The sequence below is a fragment of the Urocampus carinirostris genome, unplaced genomic scaffold (genome assembly GCF_059441175.1).
Source record: "Urocampus carinirostris isolate Australia breed hairy pipefish unplaced genomic scaffold, RoL_Ucar_1.0 HiC_scaffold_90, whole genome shotgun sequence".
In the NCBI taxonomy this organism is placed as follows: Eukaryota; Metazoa; Chordata; class Actinopteri; order Syngnathiformes; family Syngnathidae; genus Urocampus; species Urocampus carinirostris.
In genome coordinates, this window is record NW_028283197.1 from 46,543 (window position 1) to 52,500 (window position 5,958).

Sequence of the window (5,958 nt, forward strand, 5' to 3'; positions counted from 1 at the left end):
GACAGCCGCAGTACCGCCAAAATCCATGCAGCGGCGCTGTATTTATGGCCTCCGAAAGGCCCATTCATTCCCAACGGGGCTGCAGTAGCATCCCGCGGCCACGCAGGGGCAGATATTGTGAGGGAATTACATGGTAGTGGACGGAGCGCCCATGCATTTCCAATGGGAGTGCAGTACCTCAAAAATCCGCTCCAAGCCACCGAACTTGAGGGCCCGACGTTCCCTCAACACTAGCCCAGTGCAATCGACATTTCGTTCTGTGTACATTGTTACACAGAATGACAATACAAGGGAATTATTATTATTATTATTATTATTATGTATTCAGCCACTAGTGACGGGCACAATTCCCCAAACACTGGCCCGGCGCTGAGTTTATGGCCTCCGAAAGGCCCATACATTCAGACGGGTCCATGTATTTTCAGTTTTCCCTAGTAGGTGTGATTGTTTGTTTAATTAGGTAGTTTGTGTTGGTGACGGTGTTCCTAACTGTGGTGGCTTGTTTGTAGAATGTGGGGCCCTGCGTTTGTGTTATGTTGATTTCTGGTAATTTACTTTTTACTAAGTAGTCTTTCAGGTTTTTGTTTCTTTTAAAGGCTGAGATGATTTTGTAATCTTGGATTATGCTTGTGTTCTGTAGTGTCTGATTTATATTTTGTCCATTCATTCAGACGGGTCCATGTATTTTCAGCGACAGCCGCAGTACCGCCAAAATCCATGCAGCGGCGCTGAGTTTATGGCCTCCGAAAGGCCCATTCATTCAGACGGGTCCATGTATTTTCAGCGACAGCCGCAGTACCGCCAAAATCCATGCAGCGGCGCTGGGTTTATGGAATCCGAAAGGCCCATTCATTCAGACGGGTCCATGTATTTTCAACGACAGCCGCAGTACCGCCAAAATCCATGCAGCGGCGCTGTATTTATGGCCTCCGAAAGGCCCATTCATTCCCAACGGGGCAGCAGTAGCATCGCGCGGCCACGCGGGGGCAGATATTGTGAGGGAATTACATTGTAGTGGACGGAGCGCCCATGTATTCCTATGGGCAATGCATTTCCAATGGGAGTGCAGTACCTCAAAAATCCGCTAGAGGGCCCCAAACTTGAGGGCCCGGCGTTCCCTCAAGTGCCGATTTTATACCCCCTTCTCCAGCCGACAGCCAGAATTATATTAGGGACTCGCAATTTTGAGAGGTGAGCACCAGGGCTAATCAGCGGCCACCCGTGACCATTGAGTCCGACAGAGCAGAGGCTAGGGGCGGCCTCGCATCTCGCAATTACCGAGGGAAGATGCCGGTTCTCGAAAAATTTCTAAGTTTTTCAAATTTTAAAGTATTGAAGTATTTAGGGCGCTTCCCGCGGCCCTGGCTTTTGCATGTACCCCTCTAAGCTCCGGTTCTCGAAAAATGTCTAAGTTTTTCAAACTTTAAAGTATTGAAGCCGGACTTCCGCGGAGGCTGACAGGGGGCCTCCATCGAAGCACCCTTCACCCCCGGGTGAGCCGGCGTCGGCCCACGGGCCTGCCGGTTCCCCAACTGAGCGATTGGCACACGAGACCCGCCTCGGAGGGCCCACGTCGGCCGGCGCAAGCCGGTGTTCGGGCGTGCGGCTCCTCCGGCTTTGCGGGTCAAGCTCCAGCGCCGAGGATACTAGGCAAACGTTGGGCCCCCCCGAGCCGAGTGGATACCCGCCTCAGAAAGAGCTGGGGCGGTACGTACGGACGGCCTCACTAAGAGGGAACGGAAGCTACTAAAGCACACGTATAACTGTCCGATGTGCGAACGAAAGTGAGGCCGGACGAATCCGATACGAGTTACGAGTGAGGCGGGATCCACGGCTGGCACTCGCGGGGCCCTCTTGCGAAACCATGCCTCGGCGTGAACCTTTTGGCGGCAGAACCAAGACGAACCGAGGTCGAGCTTCCGTCTCGAGCCACACCCAGACGTCCGACCGTCGCGGAGCCCGACGCCACGCGTGCTAGGGCTCCGCGCGAAACATCGTTTCACGACACCCGCTCGTCAGCCCGTCCGAACGTATACGAGTGTCGCGCGGCCCCCCGGGCCCGGCTGTAGCCACAGCCTCGTCCCGGACCAGGGCCGCACCGCCACCAGCAGCGCCCCCCCGGCGGCAGACGCACTCTGGTTGATCCTGCCAGTAGCATATGCTTGTTTTCAAGATTAAGCCATGCATGTCTAAGTACGAATGGCCAGTACAGTGAAACTGCGAACGGCTCATTAAATCAGTTATGGTTCCTTTGATCGCTCCACCGTTACTTGGATAACTGTGGCAAATCCAGAGCTAATACATGCAAACGAGCGCCGACTCGCGGGCGGGGCTCCGGCCTCGCCCCGGGGACGCGTGCATTTATCAGACACAAAAACCCACGCGGTGTCCGGCGGGCGGGGGCTCAGCCGTCGCGCGCGTCCCCCGCGTCCGGCCTCCGCCTCTCCGGGCGGGGGCGTAAGCGGCGCGGGCGGCTCCGCGCGCGCCGGTCCTCGTTCCGCCGGCCCGGCCCCCCCTTTGTGTTGACTCAGGATAACCTCGTGCCGATCGCTCGCCCACCCGAGGCGGCGACGACTCATTCGAATGTCTGCCCTATCAACTTTCGATGGTAGACTCTGCGCCTACCATGGTGACCACGGGTAACGGGGAATCAGGGTTCGATTCCGGAGAGGGAGCATGAGAAACGGCTACCACATCCAAGGAAGGCAGCAGGCGCGCAAATTACCCACTCCCGACACGGGGAGGTAGTGACGAAAAATAACAATACGGGACTCGTTCGAGTCTCCGTAATTGGAATGAGCCGAACACAAACCCATCGGCCAGCATCCATTGGAGGGCAAGTCTGGTGCCAGCAGCCGCGGTAATTCCAGCTCCAATAGCGTATTTTAAAGTTGCTGCAGTTAAAAAGCTCCTAGTTGGACCCCGGGACGCGAGCTGACGGTCCGCCGCGAGGCGTGCATCCGTCTGTCCCAGCCCCTGCCTCTCGGCAAAAGCCCCCGTGATGCCCTTCGCTGGGTGTCACTCGCGGGGCCCGAAGCGTTTACTTTGAGGAAATTAGAGTGTTCAAAGCAGGCCACACGGCCGCCCCTGCATATCGCAGCTGGGAATAATGGAATAGGACTCCGGTTCTATTTTGTGGGTTGTCATGAACTGGGGCCATGATTAAGAGGGACGGCCGGGGGCATTCGTACTGCGCCGCTAGAGGTGAAATTCTTGGACCGGCGCAAGACGGACGAGAGCGAAAGCATTTGCCAAGAATGTTTTCATTAATCAAGAACGAAAGTCGGAGGTTCGAAGACGATCAGATACCGTCCTAGTTCCGACCATAAACGATGCCGACTCGCGATCCGGCGGCGTTATTCCCATGACCCGCCGAGCAGCACCCGGGAAACCGACCAAGTGTCTGGGTTCCGGGGGGAGTATTGTTGCAAAGCTGAAACTTAAAGGAATTGACGGAAGGGCACCACCAGGAGTGGAGCATGCGGCTTAATTTGACTCAACACGGGAAACCTCACCCGGCCCGGACACGGAAAGGATTGACAGATTGAAGGCTCTTTCTCGATACCGTGGGTGGTGGTGCATGGCCGTTCGTAGTTGGTGGAGCGATTTGTCTGGTTAATTCCGATAACGAACGAGACTCAAACATACTAAATAGTACCGCGGCCCCCCGCGCGGTCGGCGGCAGAAAACTTCTTAGAGGGACAAGTGGCTCTCAGCCACACGAGAATGAGCAATAACAGGTCTGTGATGCCCTTAGATGTCCGGGGCTGCACGCGCGCCACACTGAGCGTATAAGCGCGTCGTCTATCCCCGCGCCGGCAGGCGCGGGTAATCCTATGAACCCCGCTCGTGACAGGGCCTGGGGATTGCAATTATTTCCCACCAACGAGGAATTCCCAGTAAGCGCGGGTCATTAGCCTGCGTTGATTAAGTCCCTGCCCTTTGTACACACCGCCCGTCGCTACTACCGATCGGATGGCTTAGTGAGGTCCTCGGATAGTCCCCGCCGGGGCCGGCCCCGGCTCCGGCGGTGTGCCAGAAGACGGTCGAACTTGACTATCTAGAGGAAGTAAAAGTCGTAACAAGGTTTCTGTAGGTGAACCTGCAGAAGGATCATTAACGTACGAGCGGCAGCAGATCCGCCTCGGTACACCCCCGACGAGCCAGACGCCGAGGGCGGCGGGTCGTCGCAGGCGGAGGAAGAGGGTAGACCGGGACGGGACGGGACGGGGGGCGCGGCGCGGGTCACTCCCGGGCCGCGCGTCGGAGCGAGTTCGGCGGGCGCCACGCGGCGCGGCGCGAGGCGAGAAAAGGCGGCGGGCGATGTCGCGCTACCTCCGTGCGAGCGGGGTAGCGCGCTCGTCCGACGACCCCAGTAGCGCGGCGCGGCGCGACGACAGGCGACCGCCAGCGACGGGCGAAAGGCGGCGGCCGTGCGCGGGACCCCCGTAACCGGGGAATCCCCCTATGCCGACGACCCTAGCTCGGCGCGGTTCTCGCGCTTCCGGCGCGCGCTTCCGGGGCGGCACTCGCCTCGACGACCTCCCGTCCTTTAAAGGTAACGGTTCGGGCCGGCGCCCCGGCGTCCGTCCGCCCGTCGGTGTCGCGTGTCCGTGCGGCGCGGGGCTGCTCTCGGCGAGGGTCGCCGAGCAAGCGGATCCCCGCACGGATCACAACGGCCGTATGGCGGCGGCGTCGGGACGCCCGCCCGAGACGAAGGTTCAGGGCGACGAAACGGTGCTCCCACCGGCTACCTTTTTCCCCGGCCAAACGCGTCCGTCGGCCGGAGCCCTCGAGGGGCCGCGTAGCGCGCGCGTGGGCCGGCCCCCGGACACCGGAGTCCCTCCCGGGGCTCCGGACACCGGGGGTTCGGTTCCGCGCGGTCCGCCGCGGTCTCCTCTGTCCATCCATAGTCCGGGCAGGCCGCGGCCGGGTCGGGGGCCAGTCCCCCCTCGGTGTCAGCGCGGTCGCGCCGCCCTTGTAAACCAAACCCACTCGCTGACGGGTAGCAACACCCAAAGCGTCGCTTCGCGGCGCGGCGGGGCTTCCAAGTCGGATGGCCTTCCGGGGTCCGGGTAGGAGACGCCGGGGGCCGGCCTCAGCGCCGAGCCCCCGACCTACCCGGCGAGTCCGGTCGCCGAGTCGTGTCAGGCCCGAGCGGGAGACGCCGGGCGCCGGCCTCAGCGCCGAGCGCCCGACCTACCCGGGCCGACGCACGTCTCGGGCGCCGTCGCGGCCCCGAGCGGGAGACGCCGGGCGCCGGCCTCAGCGCCGCGCGCCCGACCCGCTCGGCTCGTCGCGGCGTCGCGCGTATCGCGCCCGTCGGTAACCGCGCCGCGGGTTAGGGGCTCGCTCGCGGGAGCGACCGAACGGCACCCGCGGCGCGTTCGTCTCCGGTACAAACCCTGTCGTGAATTTGTCTCCGATCGTCCCGGGCGGACGTAAAAGGGCCCAAACGTACGACTCTTAGCGGTGGATCACTCGGCTCGTGCGTCGATGAAGAACGCAGCTAGCTGCGAGAACTAATGTGATTTGCAGGACACATTGATCATCGACACTTTGAACGCACATTGCGGCCCCGGTTTTACCCCGGGGCCACGCCTGTCTGAGCGGCGCTTTCCAATCGATCGGACGCGGGCCGGGCCCTCCGCGACATTCCGCCGGTCCGTCCGGCGGGTGGCGCGAGAACCCGGTCCGCGCGGGCGAGGCTCGGGCCCTCCGCGACATTCCGCCGGTCCGCCCGGCGGGTGGCGCGCGACCCGTGTCCCCGCCCACTCCGCGGCTGGGGTTTCGCAGGGACCCCCGTCCCTTCGTACCCTCAAATACAGACTCGGGCGGCGCTCCGTGTCCGTCCGCCCGTCGGTGTCGCGCGTCCGCGCGTCCGGAGGTGCTTCTCGGCTGCCGGTGAGTACGGCTGGTACTTAGCATACCGAGAAGGTGCTCCGCGCGCGCGGCTCC

General features: G+C 61.5%; 2 non-coding genes across 2 annotated transcripts; both read left to right on the forward strand.

The window, feature by feature from the left end:
* Window positions 1-2,132: 2,132 nt before the first annotated feature.
* LOC148345153 (18S ribosomal RNA) lies at window positions 2,133-4,119 on the forward strand. The gene has a single exon (XR_015848795.1). It is a non-coding gene; the product is annotated as an 18S ribosomal RNA (ribosomal RNA).
* Window positions 4,120-5,461: 1,342 nt separating this feature from the next.
* LOC148345154 (5.8S ribosomal RNA) lies at window positions 5,462-5,615 on the forward strand. Its single transcript, XR_015848799.1, has one exon. It is a non-coding gene; the product is annotated as a 5.8S ribosomal RNA (ribosomal RNA).
* The last annotated feature ends 343 nt before the right edge of the window (window positions 5,616-5,958 follow it).